General features: G+C 45.7%; 1 protein-coding gene across 2 annotated transcripts in view; it reads right to left on the reverse strand.

Annotated features, from left to right (window-relative positions):
• The window catches only part of GNAO1 (G protein subunit alpha o1), a 194,493-nt gene that overhangs the window by 50,902 nt on the left and 127,808 nt on the right, over window positions 1-15,783 (reverse strand). The gene's annotated exons all lie outside the window — the stretch shown is intronic.

Below are 15,783 nucleotides of genomic sequence, written 5' to 3' on the forward strand. Positions count from 1 at the left end.
GCTGTGTTTTCTGTGAAATGCTTAGATCATGGTGTGTGTGCATGTGTGTGTGTGTGTGTGTGTGTGTGTGTGTGTAGATCAGTGTCAGTAGCACAGGTAACAGTAATACTAACAACAAGTCTGCCTAGCTAAGCACCTGAGGCAGGCTCAGGTGGACAACAGGAGAGACACACAGGGTCCTCTGAGAGCAGCAGCTCCTCTCACAGCAGAGGCTGCCTTTCCTGCTTTGTCTGTAGAATAGGAGAGCAGCAGCCTGGGCCTGGGTCTGGGCCATCATAACCCCACCACCACCACTCAGAGGCCCATACATCCTTCCAGATGGCAGAGATGAGGGGCCGCCTCTCCTAGAGTTGTGGGAGGAAGTAGGCCATCTTTACCTGGTAGCCTGAGGGGTGAGGCAGGAAAGACGTGCCCTGGATTGAGTAATCTCCTCTTAAGAGAATACCAGGTGCCATTACACAAAAAATAGATTATTTCTATAACACCAGGGAGAGACAGGAAAGGGTGGGGGTGCTCAGGGCCAGACTAGCCCAGAACTCTGTCCTGAGCACCTCCAAGGCCTCACCCTCCAAGGACAAGGCCACCACCTCAATTAGTCCTCCCCCCAGGATGGTTCCACTGATCCTCTAAAAGGCCCAGCAGGTGCCCAGGGCCCCCAAGCTGTTGCTCCAGTGCCGGCCACATTGTGCCCAGAGGCCCCGTGCTGCTCTTTTCACTTCCAATGCCTGGCCAGCGGGCAGGCGGTGCCTTTGAAGCCAGGTCTTCTGTTCCAACTGGAAACTTTGCTCAGAACCAAAATTAGAGGCTGCACAATCAGCTTGCAATTTCAAATGCCATCCAGGCCTCCCCCTCCCCCTACTTTTCAAATGTCATCTTAATTAGATGGAGCCTGGCCTCATGTTTTCTGAATTTCAAGGTAATTTCTCTAGGACATTTCCCTCCTTGTAGTTATTTTTATCTTCAGCAGAAGGTAGAGACAGCAACCCAAAGCTAATCTGCAGGTTTGCAGACACCTTAATTCTACAGTAGTTTGGGGCTTATTGCTACTGGAAGCCAGGCATCTTGGGGAGCTCCATGGTTTGTATAGTCTGTTGGGGTTTCTTTCTCTTTTGTTTTCTTTCCTTCCTTCCTTCCTTCCTTCCTTTCTTTTTTTTGTGCTGCCAGGGTAACCCAGCACCTTGTGTATGTTCAATACAACTGAGAGGGCTCCCTGGCCTAGTATTCTTTCTTTCTTTTAGTTTGAGAGAGGAGAAACACCACACCACCACTCCACTATCCAGGGTGCTCCCCTGGTACCATCCACGGTACTCCTATGTGGTGTCAGGGCATGAACTCCAGAGCCTTGTATATAGTAAGGCCTGTACACGCTAAGGGACATACTTCGCCAAGCGAGCTATCTCTTGGCATCTTGTCCCCTTATTTAATTCAGTACAACACTTTTTGGGCCTCTCTCCCAGACAAGAGGTCATGGTAGAGGTTGATGGGAACACCGGAAGAAGCTGAGTGGTCCTGGCCCTCTCCCTGTCCTCTCACCACTCAGCTTGTCTTCCCCTCAGAAGCTGCCAGCTGCTTTGCATGGTAGAAGGACAGTGTCCCAAAGTAAGGGCCATGGGGGACCTAGCAAGAATACTACTGAATTATATGGAAGGTTTCTAATTCTCTTTCAGGGATTCTATCTTAACAGTGGGCAACAAAAATCTCTCTTTGATATCATTATGTATTTGATACCCCTAAATACCTCTTAATTACCACTATTTTTAAAAAGGATTTATTTCCAGGGTGGGATGGTGGCGCACCTGGTTGAGCATACATGTTACAGTGTGCAAGGACTTGGGTTCGAGCCCCTGGTCCCCACCTGCAGAGGGAAAGCCTCACGTGCGCTTAACCTGCTGTGCTGCCTGACTCCTGGCCCTGAGCTTTTTAATGAATTTGCCTGTGTGCAAAACCTAGCAAGAAGTACCTAGCAAGAAGTCAGGGTGGCTCACAGCTAGTAAGTGCGGGCAAAGATGCCTCAATATAACAATGGAGGTGGCAGGGAGGTGGGAGATAAGGTACAGGGGAGACAGGACTCAGACACTGTATGTATGAACAGATGGAGAAAAGACTCAGCCCCAAGGAGAATCCCCTGTGTAAGGGACTCCACTAATCTTCTAGGACCGGCACAACATGCACCACTAACTGGCTGGCTGGTGTAACAAAAGTTTGTTCCTATTCTCAGGGTGGGGAGGCTAGAAGTTCAAGATCAAAGTGTCAACAAAGTTGGATTCTCCTGAGACCTTGGCCTACAGACAGCCATCCTCTCCCTGTGTCTTCATATGGTGTATCTCTCTCTCTCTCTCTCTCTCTCTCTCTCTCCATGTGTGTGTGCGTGTGTTTTCCAGTCTCCTCTTACAAGGACACCTATAGTAATAGATTTGAGCCCTACCCTAATGCTTTTATTTTAACTTAATTGCCTCCTTAAAGGCTGTATCTCCTAATAGAGACACATTCTGAGATACAGATACTGGGGGTAGAACCTCAATGTGTGAATTGTGGGGGTTCGGGGGGGAGGCACAATTCAGCCCCATAAAGGACATACAGCAGCAAGGACAGGGCTGAGGTTTTGCATCAGACTATTCAAAATGCTTTAGGAAACCAGTAATCATGCTCCCTTCTCCCGCTTTATTTAAAGAGTGTAGCTTGGTAGATGGAGCACTGGACTTGCAGGCATGAGGACCCAAGTTCAATCCCTGGTGCCACATGTGCTAGAATGATGTTCTGGTTCTCTCTACTTTTTCTCTATTATTAGTGAATAAATAAATCATTTAAAATTATTATCTATTTATTTTTATTGGATAGAGACAGCTGGAAATTGAGAGGGGACGGGATGATTGAGGGGCAGAGAGATAGAGAGACACCCGCAGCCCTACTTCACCACTTGTGAAGAAGCTCAAGGACCGGAGGAAGGAACCCAGTTTGAGCCCCCGGCTCCCCACCTGCAGGGGAGTCGCTTCATAGGTAGTGGAGCAGGTCTGCATGTGTCTATCTTTCTCTCCCTTTCTCTGTCTTCCCCTCCTCTCTCCATTTCTCTCTGTCCTATCTAACAACAATGACATCAATAATAATAAATACAACAACAACAAAAAAACAACAAGGGCAACAAACAAGGGAAAATAAATTTTAAAAAATATTAAAAAAAAAACTCAGGGCCTTTGCACTAGCTTCTATTGTCACCTCAAGTGCCTGCATTTAGTTCCACTTTATTTTCCCAGTCTGTTTAAATATAACCTCTAAGAGAAAGCTTCCCCTGATGACTCTCTCTCCCCATCGATTGCAGGTATTGCTGACATGCTTTCCTCCTCTTCATGAGTACTGATGACAATGGGTAATTGGAAATTCCTGCTTGTCTGTTTGCTCCATGACTGTCTTTCTTCCTATGGAGACTGTGAGCTCCATCAGGGAAGGGCCTGCAGCTGCTTGGTTGATTTTGGCTCATTTATGTGGTGGTGCTGCTGCTTGTGGAATGAATGAAGTGCTGAAGGAATTCTGGACCATAAGCTGAGATGGGCACCAGGAGACCCTTTTGGGCCTTTGGGAGGTTGGGCAGCACCAGGATGACCCAAAGATGAGGTTAGAGAATAGAGAAGGGACCACCTAGAGCATCTTCTCATCTGAGCAGGAAACATAGGAATCAGGTGCGGGTTGACTCGTCAAGAGAGAAGCTCGGATGGCCTAGGTATGAACAGAACTGCTGAGGTAGGCTGTGGCCTGCCTGTGTCCTCCTTGTGCCCACCTCTGCCGAGTAGCAATATAAGCACACAAGCACGGTACATCCATGCAGGGACCGGCCACTTCCTTATTAGACCAGCCTGAGTTGGGTGGTCAAACTGAGTCAGTACCAGGGCTGCTTGCAGGAGTGAAGGGGTTTATTACTGACATTTTAAAGCTTTTATTATACCTCCCAAGAAGTTGTCTGACTTGGAATTTTGCTAATGAAAACTGAAGAAAGACCATGAACACGAAAAAAAAAAAAAAAAGTGAAGAATGTTTGCCAACATTATGAAGAAAAAAAAAGGCAAACAAAAAACCAAAAATAAAGACAAAAGAGAAGAGGAACTCGTAAGTTGACTTCAGAGCTTGACTCTGTAATTATGTCCACATGGACTCCTCTGCCCTTGGGGAGTGTGAAGAGCTAGTGTTCTCTTGTTCCGCATGACGGACATGAAAACTTGGCTCCCCAAAGTTAAAATGGGATGCTACGGTCAGTGTGCATAATATATCCTGTTCTGAGCAATAAAAGGGACTTTTTATTTTTCATTACTAGAGAATAAGTGCCTCCCTAGACCCAGTGAGTAAAGGTTGGGCAACACCTCTCGTAAACCAGCTGAGAGAGGCATCAGGGAGTCTGTGCCTAGACAGCCTTGAAGATCAGGAGGGAGCTTCGGGCAAGGACTTCACCACAGAGTGGACAGAAACAGGGGCATCCAGCATGGTGGAGACTCCCAGAATCAAGTGAAGCAGAGAGACAGGATCTCTGCTCTCACTGGTCTCTAGTAAGACTGGCACACCAAGTGTGACTCTCACTACCTTCTAGGAGATGCATTTCCTGACTTTTTCCTGGATCCCAAGCTCCTATATTAGGAAGTCTCTTAATTTAATATCTGCCATGGAACTGAATGTACAATAGGTGCTCAGTAAATAGTTGCTACATCACCGAACTTGACAGTGAAAGAGCCAAATAGTATTGCACCCAGGGGTTAGGAGGTAGGGCAGAGATAGGTGTCATCCCCTCTGTGGCTTCCAGGTCACCTTCCCTTGATTGGCTGTGGAAAATGAGGGAGTTGGGCTGGGAAGATCAGAGATGGGAAGCTGGCTTCCTGGGGAGGGTCAGTTCTGACCCACTGCAGTGGATGTTTGGGGCACTGGCTACAAGGACAGAACTGAGGTCAGATTTGGTGCTGTGACTGATGAATAGAGACTGCCAGTGACAAGAGCTGATGGTGCATGGTGGCACAAAGAAACATCTGTGACACTAAACCAGGAATTCAGGTACTTTAAAGCATCTTATGGTCATGAGGGCTCTACTTCCCAGGCGGTAACATTTTTACCATGGCCTTGTTCCCTAAGATACTGACTCAAGCTCTGCCTCCTTTAAAACGGTCTTCTCATCCTTATCCATGTCAGGGTTCTTCCAGGGAACACTGGCCTCTGCAGAACATCTTCAGTACACACATGAGCAGGAGAACCCACTGCATGCACTGGACACACTAGTGAAACTTCAGATCTGGAGAGACTCGGCACTAGCTTGCACACCTACCTCTCCTCTGAGGGCCCAAACCATGCTCTGTGTCATATTGGTTGGCCGCTGAATGGACTTCCAAGGGTCAGTCTTGAAGACTAGCAGTTATGTTTTCAGGGATTGTGGCTTCTCCTGGTGCCCTCCATCCCAGCTCTGGGCTGGGGCACACAGAAGGTGGTGCTGGAACCATATGAAACTATCTGAGGGGGTCGGGTGGTAGCGTAGCAGGTTAAGCGGACATGGCACAAAGCGCAAGGACCAGCGTAAGGGTCCCGGTTCGAGCCCCTGGCTCCCCACCTGCAGGGGAGTCACTTCACAGGTGGTGAAGCAGTTCTGCAGGTGTCTATCTTTCTCTCCCCCTCTCTGTCTTCCCCTCCTCTCTAGATTTCTCTCTATCCTATCCAACAACAAACAACATCAACAGCAACAATAATAACCACAACAAGGGCAACAAAAGGGGGGAAAATGGCCTCTAGAAGCAGTGGATTCATGGTGCAGGCACTGAGCCCCAGCAATAACCCTGGAGGAAAAAAAAGAGAAAAAGAAAAAAGAAACTATCTGAAAGGCACAGAACTGCTCAAGGCTCCAGTGGCTCTTATAAACTGGCCTCACCTTGACTGAACTTGGAGGTTGTTTGCAACCTGGGAGGTAGGGGAGAGTCCCAGAGATGGTGTCTGTCTGGATGTACATGAGCAGAGGTGGGAGGACAAGTCAACATGCCTTGGGCATGTGCTGGGTGCTCATCACAGCATTCTAGCCTTCCAGCAAAATCTGAGGTGAAATTATTTATAGATAGAAAAAGTGTTTTTCCATGATTCATTCAATTAATTATAAAGCAGCTGTTTTTAATAAATTGGGACATGTAAGAAAAGGGAAAAAATGTCAGGGCAAGCCATAAATATACAGCTGAGGACACAGGTTGGGCGGGGAGTAGATGCTCAGTGGGATAGGGAGCAGGGCTTACTATCGATATGAAGGTTGGTGGGGTGACTGTTCTGAGCAGTAGCCAGCATGTGCCCACCTCCACCACCACTCCCACCACCACACAGGGCACTGCTGCCCAAGGAATAGAGTTTGGCTTCTATTCCAAGTGTGCTGGGAAGCTGTGGGAGGGCCTCAAGGAGGGGATGGAATGATATTCCTTTTTTGTCTTTTTATTTATTTATTTATTTATTTTTAATCAGAGCACTGTTCAGCTCTGGCTTATGGTGGTGTGGGGCATTGAACCTGGAACTTTGGAGCCTCAGGCATGAGAGTCTTTTTACATAACCATTATGCTATCTACCCTCTGGTGATATTCTCTTTTTGAAAGCTTGCTCTAAGTACTGTGTGTGGCCAGACTGGGGGGTAGGTGGGGGGATGGAAGACAGGCCCAGAGATAACTGCAGCTCCAGGGGGATCACAGTCTGGATTTCAAGACTGACACATGGAAGACAACTTGGCAACCCACTGGTATGATTGCAGGCCAGATGAGAGATACAGAGGTTTGCAACACTGGAGTTGGAAGGGTCCTTAGAAGTGATGCCAGCTGGGGTCAGGAGCTAGCTCAGTGGGTAGAGTGCATGATCTACCCTGAGTGAGACCTTAGGTTTGATCTTTGGCATCACATGGGTGGTACCAAGAGGGGAGTTTCATGGATATTGGAGCATTGTTTTAGTGTCTCTCCCTCCAAGTGCACAGAATAGAAAAACTGAGGTGTAGAGGTCATTTGGTGGCATTGCACAGGTGGGAGACCCTCCTCAACTTATTTCTCTGAGTCATGGGAAACAAGCCACCCTTTACACTTTATTTTGTATTAAAAACTTTTTATCATCTTTATTTATTTATTGGATAGAGACAGCCAGAAATCGAGAGGGAAGGAAGTTATTGAGAGGGAGAAAGACACTTGCAACACTGGTTCACCACTTACAAAGCTTTCCCCCTGCAGGTAGGGCTGGAGGCTTGAACCCGGGTCCTTGCACATTATAATATATGTGCTCAACCAGGTGTGCCACTGACCAGACATTATGCCTACTCTTCATAACAAGTTGGGAAACTGAGGCCCAGGAAGAAGGTGAGAGCACACTCAGATTGGCTGGGGAGCAGGCCTTAGGGGAAGGGTAGAGCAGGCAGTGCTGTACACAATTCAGGGAGAGAGCATAGTCTATCAACAAGTTGCTGGTGTCCAGGAAATGAATGGGTCTAACTGGGTCAGCACTAGGATGGAAACATCACAGGTGGGAAGAGGATGCTAGTGAAACTAGGGGAGCAGACTGAGCTGTGCATCAGAGAAGACTGTTCACACTGATGTGAGGGTGGGCTCAGGGGCCACAGTTCAGATGACGTAGGCAGGACTGGTAGCAGGGGGGCACACAGGGCCCCAGGACATCCAGCCCACACTCATACTTCCTGGTGGCAGCACTGTAAGCAGTCATTGGACCTTGGAATGATTTAGCTGCATGTATCTCACAGAACACTGTGAATTTTAAGTGAGTGAACACAGATTAGTGTTCAGTGTGACCCACTGTAGACATTCAACATAAAAGCCCCTGTGGTCAGTACTGATCACATATAACTAGAATCGTTGTGACAGAACTCCTCAAACAATGATTTAGCTGCATTTGAGTGAGTAAAACAGATATAAGGGTTGGGCCAGAAATGATTCACCAAGGGGGTCGGGTGATAGTGCAGCGGGTAGAGTGCACGTGACGCAAAGCACAAGGACCGGTGTAAGGACCCCAGTTCAAGCCCCTGGCTCCCCACCTGCAGGAGAGTCGCTTCACAGGTGGTGAAGCAGGTCTGCAGGTATCTGTCTTTCTCTCCCCCTCTCTGTCTTCCCCTCCTCTCTCCATTTCTTTCTGTCCTATCCAACAACGAACCACATCAACAATAACAATAACCACAACAACAAAAGGGGGCAGGGAATGGCCTCCAGGAGCAGTGGGTTCATGGTGTAGGCATTGAGCCCCAGCAATAACCCTGGAGGCAAAAAAAAAAAAAAAAAGAAATGATTCACCAAAACGAAACTCGCAACTAGTGAAAAAGCCCTAATCTTCCCTTCAGGTGTATGTGTGTGCATGTGTGCATGTGTACACACACACACACACACACACACATATACACATACACATACACACACTGATAATAATGATGGAAAAATACCTGCTTTTGTGATGGCTACTTAGAGATCAACATAAAAACAGTTCTGCCTCCTACAACATCCTCCTTCCTCTCAATAAATAGAAGAGAGAAAGACAGAGGGAAATAAAATTATCAGAGGCAAGTGGTCTAAATTTCCAGAGTTGGGAACACAGAATTAGTATGTGTCCAGATCGTTCACACCCTCCAAAGCTGTACTTTTTCGGCTTGGCCACACCCTTTCTCTGTTCCTCAGGAGAATTCCTCCTTATCCCAATATGCTTCATGGAGTGTGCCATTAATATTCTTGGGTAGGGGGTGTTGAAATCAATCCCACTCAATCAGCTGTGTCTAGGGTCTGTTTTCTGATTCACTGTAACTGACACTGCTGACCAGAGTCCATGTATTACTTGTGAACATCAGTTAGCATGTATTTGCTTGCTGGCAGAGACTAATGGTGGTGCCCTTGGGAGTCTGTCTCGTGCTGGCTGAGAGGGAAGAGACTGTGACCACTCGGCAATGAGTAGCTTGATGAGAGCTCCCACCCATGGGGATTAGTGGTGGTCAATGTCACATTTTTGTAACTAAAACTCGTCTGCCAGAATCTTGACATCTTGGTGAGAGACACGTCAAATTCTTTAATTTGTAAAATGAAGTTTAAGTACAATTCTTGACATCAGTGGTTCAACTGGTAGCTCTGAAGGAGTCCAAGGAGAGTTTGAAATTTAGGTGGCACTGCCAAGAATCTGCCATCAGCTCTGTCATGGATTCCTGAGCCAAGTGCAGGGGTGTGATTTTCAGACCTATCTGTATAAAAGTTTTTATTTTAAAAAATAGTCTTGGATGGGGAGATAGCATAGTGGTTATGTAAGAAGAATTTTATGTCCAAGACTCCAAAGTCCCAAGTTCAATCTCCTGTACCACCATAAGCCAGAGCTGAGCTGTGGCTCTGGTGAAGATAAAAGGAAAGAAGAGAAGAGAAGAGAAGAGAAAAGAAAAGAAAAGAAAAGAAAAGAAAAGAAAAGAAAAGAAAAGAAAGTCTTTTGGGAGGTGGTGGGGTCAGATAGATATTGACTGGATAGGGTGTCTGCATTGCAATGGTTCAAGCTTCGACACCATGTGGGAGGTGTTATAGCAATGGAGAAGACTCTGGTTCTGTGGTATCTTTTCCTCTCACACTCTTTGCCTCCCTATCTGAATGAAAAAATGGCCTGGAGCAGGTAAATAGTGTTCCCAGTTCCACATATACAAGACAAATAGCCTTCTAGTTTTGCTGAGATAAACCAAACAGGAAGATGAGAAAAATGGAGTCTAGAAAGGCAAGTTTTTTTTTTTGATATTTATTTATTTATTCCCTTTTGTTACTATTGTTATTTATAGTTGTTGTTGTTATTGCTGTTGTTGGAGAGGACAGAGAGAAATGGAGAGACGAGAAGAAGACAGAGAGGGGGAGAAAAAGGTAGACACCTGCAGACCTGCTTCACTGTCTGTGAATTGAACCTCCTACAGGTGGGGGAGCTGGGGGCTCAAACCGGGATCCTGATGCCAGTCTGTGCACTTTGCGCCATGCGTGATTATCCCGCTGCACTTGGCTCGGCAAGTGTTTTATTCAGGAAGGCATTTGGAAGAAATTTTGGTTCTGGCTCTGCCACTGTCTATATCATCTCCCCATGTCTTAGCATTCTAACTTGCTAAACAGCCCCAACTTCTCAGGGTGACTAATAGCTTGAAAATAAATCTCTGAGGATAGTTCCTAGCACATAGTAAGTAGTTCATACAGCCATGCTTTGCATAACCTTTCAGCCAATAGTGGATTACATGTGCTATGATGGTTCCTAGGTACAGAACAGCTTAGGTATGTGGTGGGCTTCATGAGGTCTAGGTTTTATAGTGATGCAATGATAGGATCTCTCACTGCATTTATGGGAAACAAGGATTGCAAATATCCACTGGTACCGTGTTACCCATTATCCAGGGAATGATGGCAAGAAGGTAGGTGGCTAAAACCTTGACTTCACGTAGTTACCCACCTTTTTGCACCAGTTGATTTAAATTCTGTACTGAATGTCCACTACTCTACTTTTCTTGTTAGTTTCTCTTTTTAAATTACTGTTCTCGGAGGAGGCCTCGGATAGCAACTTACAGGTCTAGGACCCAATAGGTCTTAAGTGCAGCCTTTCTGGGATTACAGGAGGTCCATTTGAGATGTGGTAAGAACAGAAGTCTCTCTCCTTAGAGAATGCACAAAGTAAAACACATGAAACTGCACTCAGTACCTATCAATACCACTCATCCAAATAGCCATGTGTCTGTGTGCACACAAATACAAGAAGAGGTCTTTTAAAAATCTGCCTTGACAGAAGTTGAAAAACAAGATCAGAAGAGAAAACACAAGTAGAACCTGAGCTGGAGTTGGTGTATTCCACCAAAGTAAAAGACTCTGGGGTGGGTAGGGGAGAGTGTACAAAAAAAGATGACAGAGGACCTGGGGGGGGTTGTATTATTATGTAGAAAACTGAGAAATGTTATACATGTACAAACTATTGTATTTCTGTTGAATATAAAACATTAATCCTCCAATAAAGAAATTTTTTTAAAAATCTGCCTTGAACCTGTACTTGAGTTGGTGTATTGCACCAAAGTAAAAGACTCTGGGATAGGTGGGTGGGTGGGTGAAGAGTTCAGGTCCTGGAAAAGGATGACAGAGGACCTAGTGGGGGTTGTATTGTTATGTGGAAAACTAAGAAATGTTACGCAAATACATACAAGTAAATACAAACTATTGTATTTACTGTCAACTGTAAAACATTAATCCCCCAATAAAGAAAGAATAAATAAAATAAAAATTTGTCTTTTATTTCTGGGGCAGTAGACTTAGAATCCTTGGTTAGGAAGCCAGTCAACTATAAAAAACACAGGGAAGAAAATGGTTTCCACAAGGTTTCTTCTGATTGTTGGGGCACTGCTGCTCCCCCTAAGCTGGGATAAACTGGGCTGATTTCTCCCAGAGGAGTGATAACCCTGGCAAAGCTGCTTGTGTGACCATTTCCATCTTGCTAAGAGGCTGCTTCCTTACTGTCTACATTGTATGCAGGAGATTACTCTGCTAGCTCCCCATGCAAATTTAATAATGCCCTAAAATCTTGGTCCCACACAAATATAAATGTGTTTCTAACTCTGAGGCTTCAGTTATCAGGAGGAAGCTTTTGGAAATCATTCAGGGAGTTATTTGATATAACTGAGTGGACAGCTTTCTTGGAAAAAGTGATCCAGAGACAAGAAAAAGACAGAAAACAAGAAAAGTCTGGGAGAGACAAGGAAGAAAGGAAAGGGAGGAGAGAAGGGTACTAGGGGTGGGTGGAGCTGGGGACAGGGGCGGGCTGCACAGCAATCCTTGGCAAGGAGCCTCTCTGCCAGTCACATGCAGCATCACGCCAGGTCCTTTCTGAAAAGGCTTTTATTTGAGAGAAATAGATGCAGTTGATTGGAGGAGGTCAGCCCAGAGGCCTACCTCCCCAGAATGGAATTTGCCTCCATTAACTCTTTAGTGGGGAACCTGAACAGTCTTTTTTCTCAGGTAGACAGTGCCAGCAATGCTGACTGGAAGCCAGCACTGGGGACTGCACCTGGAGAGCAGAGGATGGAATGCTCAGGAGGTTAAATGTAGGTAGACCTGAAGCCCTGCCTCTGGAGTCAGGCAGGCCTAGGTCTTGGCCCTTGTTCTGTCATCTGTCAGCTGTGTGACCACACTACTCAATCTTTCTGAACCTCAGTTTCCTTATTCTGTAACAATCAAATTACTCAGGCAAGCATTCCCAGACATTACTCTTTCCCAGTTTCTTAAATTAGAATTATTTAAGAATTTGTTTCTTGGGGTCAGGTGGTAGAGCATGTGGTAGAATGTACATGTTACCACACATAGGTACCTGGGACAAGGCCCTAGTTTCCAGATGCACAGAGGATGCTTCATGAGTGATGAAGCAGTGCTGCACATCTCTCTCGTTCTCCTTCCCTCTCTCCCCATTTTCTATCAATATGCAAGAAAGGAAGAAAGAAAGAAAGAAAGAAAGGAAGAAAGAAAGAAAGAAAGACAGACAGACAGAAAGGAAGAAAGAGGGCAGCAGAAAGGGAGAAAGGTAGGAAGGAAGGAAGGAAGGAGGGATGGAAGGAAGGAAAGAGGGAAGGAAGGAAGGAAGGGGAAAATAAAAATGGCCACCAGAAGCAGTGGGTTTGTCATGTAGGCACCCAGCCCCAGTGATAAACTTGGTGACAATAAAAAAAAAAGTTCTTTTTTTTTAATGAAACTGTTACCTCTAAATGTTACATCTGAGTGTCATTTAATTGCTGCATAGTAATTCTTTTCATTTAATAAGAATAATTTTAGTCATTATCATTAAAGTGTTTCTAAAGAATAAAGCTCTATACTAATAGGAAAAAAAAAAGAAGAAATTGAAAATAAGAACAGAAGGGGAAACACAAAGCAGAACTTGGACTGGGCTTGATGTATTGCACCAGAATAAAGGACTCTGGGGAAGCACAACAGGGTAGGGACTTTCAGGTCCTGGTGCACAATGGTGGAGGATGACCTAGGTGGGGGGTTAGAGTGTTTTTCAGAAAACTGAGAAATTTTACACATGCACCAACAATTGTATTTACTGTTCACTGTAAATCATTAACCCCCATAGTAAAAATAAAATAAAATAAAATAAAAAGTTCACCTGCTTTCATATTTCTGCTCTGTCTGTCCTGTGCCCCTGCATAAATGTTTCTCTTATTTGGTTCTCTTATTTTTTTTTTCCCTCCAGGGTTATTGCTGGACTCGGTGCCTGCACCATGAATCCACCGCTCCTGGAGGCCATTTTTCCACCTTTTGTTGCCCTTGTTGTTGAAGCCTCGTTGTGGTTATTATTATTGCCATTGTTGACGTCATTCGTTGTTGGATGGGACAAAGAGAAATGGAGAGAGGAGGGGAAGACAGAGAGGGGGAGAGAAAGACAGACACCTGCAGACCTGCTTCACCGCCTGTGAAGCGACTCCCCTGCAGGTGGGGAGCCGGGGCTCGAACCGGGATCCTTACACTGGTCCTTGCACTTTGCACCACATGCACTTAAACCACTGCGCCACCGCCCAACCCCCAGTTCTCTTATTTCTTAAAGTTCAAATTGTGAGCTAGATGAGCTGTTATTTTTTTGATTCCTATCAAAACAAATATATCACTATTAAAATGAAGAACAGTGGGCGTCAGGGTGTAGCGCAGCGGGTTAAGCACACAGGGCGCAAAGCACAAGGACCAGCCTAAAGATCCTTCCCACCTGCGCGGGGGGGGGGGGGGGGGGTCGCTTCACAGGCAATGAAGCAGGTTTGCAGGAGTCTATCTTTCTCTCCCCCTCCTCTCTCCATTTCTCTCTGTCCTATCCAACAACAACATCAATAATAACTGCAACAACAATAAAAAACAAAAAGGGAAAATAAATATTTTTTTAAAAAAATGAAGAACTGTGATTAGGGTAATACTAAAGAGAAGAGTGTCTGGCACAGAACCTGGCCTGTGTAGAGTAGCTATCACTGCTCTGTTGTTATCACTGTCACACAGAAAAGCAAGGGGCTAGGGGTGGGGTGGTGGTGATGGTGGGATCTACCCAGGCTCCTCATTCAAGAACTCTTTCCCCTTCTGAGGACATATACCTCTTTCTGTTAAAGACTAGACTCTACACTGAGTTCCTGCTTTACTTTGTATCTTATCATCTCATGTTTGCGTATAATAAAAAAAAAATCCTACACAAAGAAAACTATTTTTTTAATTGGCTGGCTATACATAAAAAGGGAATTCACCCTCCCTGCTTTAGTCCAGCTGCACAGATTTCCCCAGCTTCACAACTCCCTCCCCCTGAATTTGGCAAAACCTAAATTTCAAAGGAGGGGGAAAAGTACTCCATCCACCACTGCCTGGTTATTTGTCAATTCTGCTGAGCTGACTAAGCCAGGATTTCTTAATTACAATTCCACCAGGAAGCTATAACAGTTTCATTAAAAAAGAAGGTAAAAAAAAGCTCATGTTCAAACCTTACAAAAACATCTCACCTTGTAAATACACACACACACACACACACACACACACACCAATTAGACAAAGTGGGTTCACTGAGCTGGTGGCCCTGGTACAGCTGAGGTATAGAGAGGCAGCAGTCTTGGGTTGGGCTTGGACTTGTGTCTAAGTCACTAAGCTGCACTTGCCAGCAGTGTGATGCTAGACAAGGCACCTGATCTCTCAGAGTCTCACTGCTTCATCTGCAACAAGCAGTCAGGGCAGGTCAGCTTGTGAGGCTGCTGTGTGGACCAAAGGAATGTTGTTCTTCCTTGGAGGTGTAGAGCTCTAAGGAACTATTAGGAGTGCAGATGCTTTTCTGGTGTGAGTGGGCTGGGTAGGTGAAATTTATTTGACCTGACTTTGGGTACAAGGAATCCCATGTCCTGCTCTCAAGGTGCTGCTCACTTACTTCACTAAGGGTTAATCTCCACTGGCAGGTGCATGTTTCTAGGGCGTGTCAGTACTTGAACCAGAATTTCTGAAACCACATAAAACCCAGAGGACTCTATCTCTAATTGGGGATTTTTAGACACTTGAGTCAATCTTGGATAATTAGCCCCTGATAGGAAGAGTCCAGGATTATTGCTTTCAAAGAACTGAGACCCTCTCACTTTATTCCTAGGGAAGGAACATAAGACCCAAAAACTAACCCAGACTCTGATCAGAAGCCCTAGCCAACTCCTATTAAAGCTCTGCTCCATTTCCCAAGGCACTTTGGCTGGAGACGAAGGGTTGCTTTCCAACTCCCACCTGCAGAAGGGCCTTGCTGTCAGGGCCCCAGAGGCTGCCACTGCCAGTCCTTCAGGTTGGTTCTGGAGGAGATGAGCATTTGGGCAGGGACACCTTAGGGACTCCTGTCTCTGACCTGTTGCTCCTTATCTCAGCAGCTGTGCTTTCCCTTGGCCGGAAGCAGTCAAGAGCCCAAACACAAAACTGCAACTACGCCAGTGTGATCCATGAGCCACTTTTGTGTCCCTGTTCATGCAAGCATCCTTGTTGAGGGCCACTCTAGTTGGCCTCTGCATGGGAAGCAAACTGGTCCCTTCAAAGCTGAAGGACTTTATTTAGTTGAGTTCAATTCCAGAGCACATTGCCTTGGCAACGGGTCTTTGGGGGATTCACATCTCATGCATCACAAAAGGGCAATGGCCATTCAGCAAGTGTGTGTGTGTGTGTGTGTGTGTGTGTGTGTGTGTGTGTGTGTGTATGGGGGGGGGAATGCAGTTGAAAAAACAAAGTAAAAAGAACGACAACACAAAACCAGTGAGTGCAGCCACAAAGCAAAAACCTGAAATCAACA

The sequence above is a fragment of the Erinaceus europaeus genome, chromosome 2 (genome assembly GCF_950295315.1).
Source record: "Erinaceus europaeus chromosome 2, mEriEur2.1, whole genome shotgun sequence".
Classification (NCBI taxonomy): Eukaryota; Metazoa; Chordata; class Mammalia; order Eulipotyphla; family Erinaceidae; genus Erinaceus; species Erinaceus europaeus.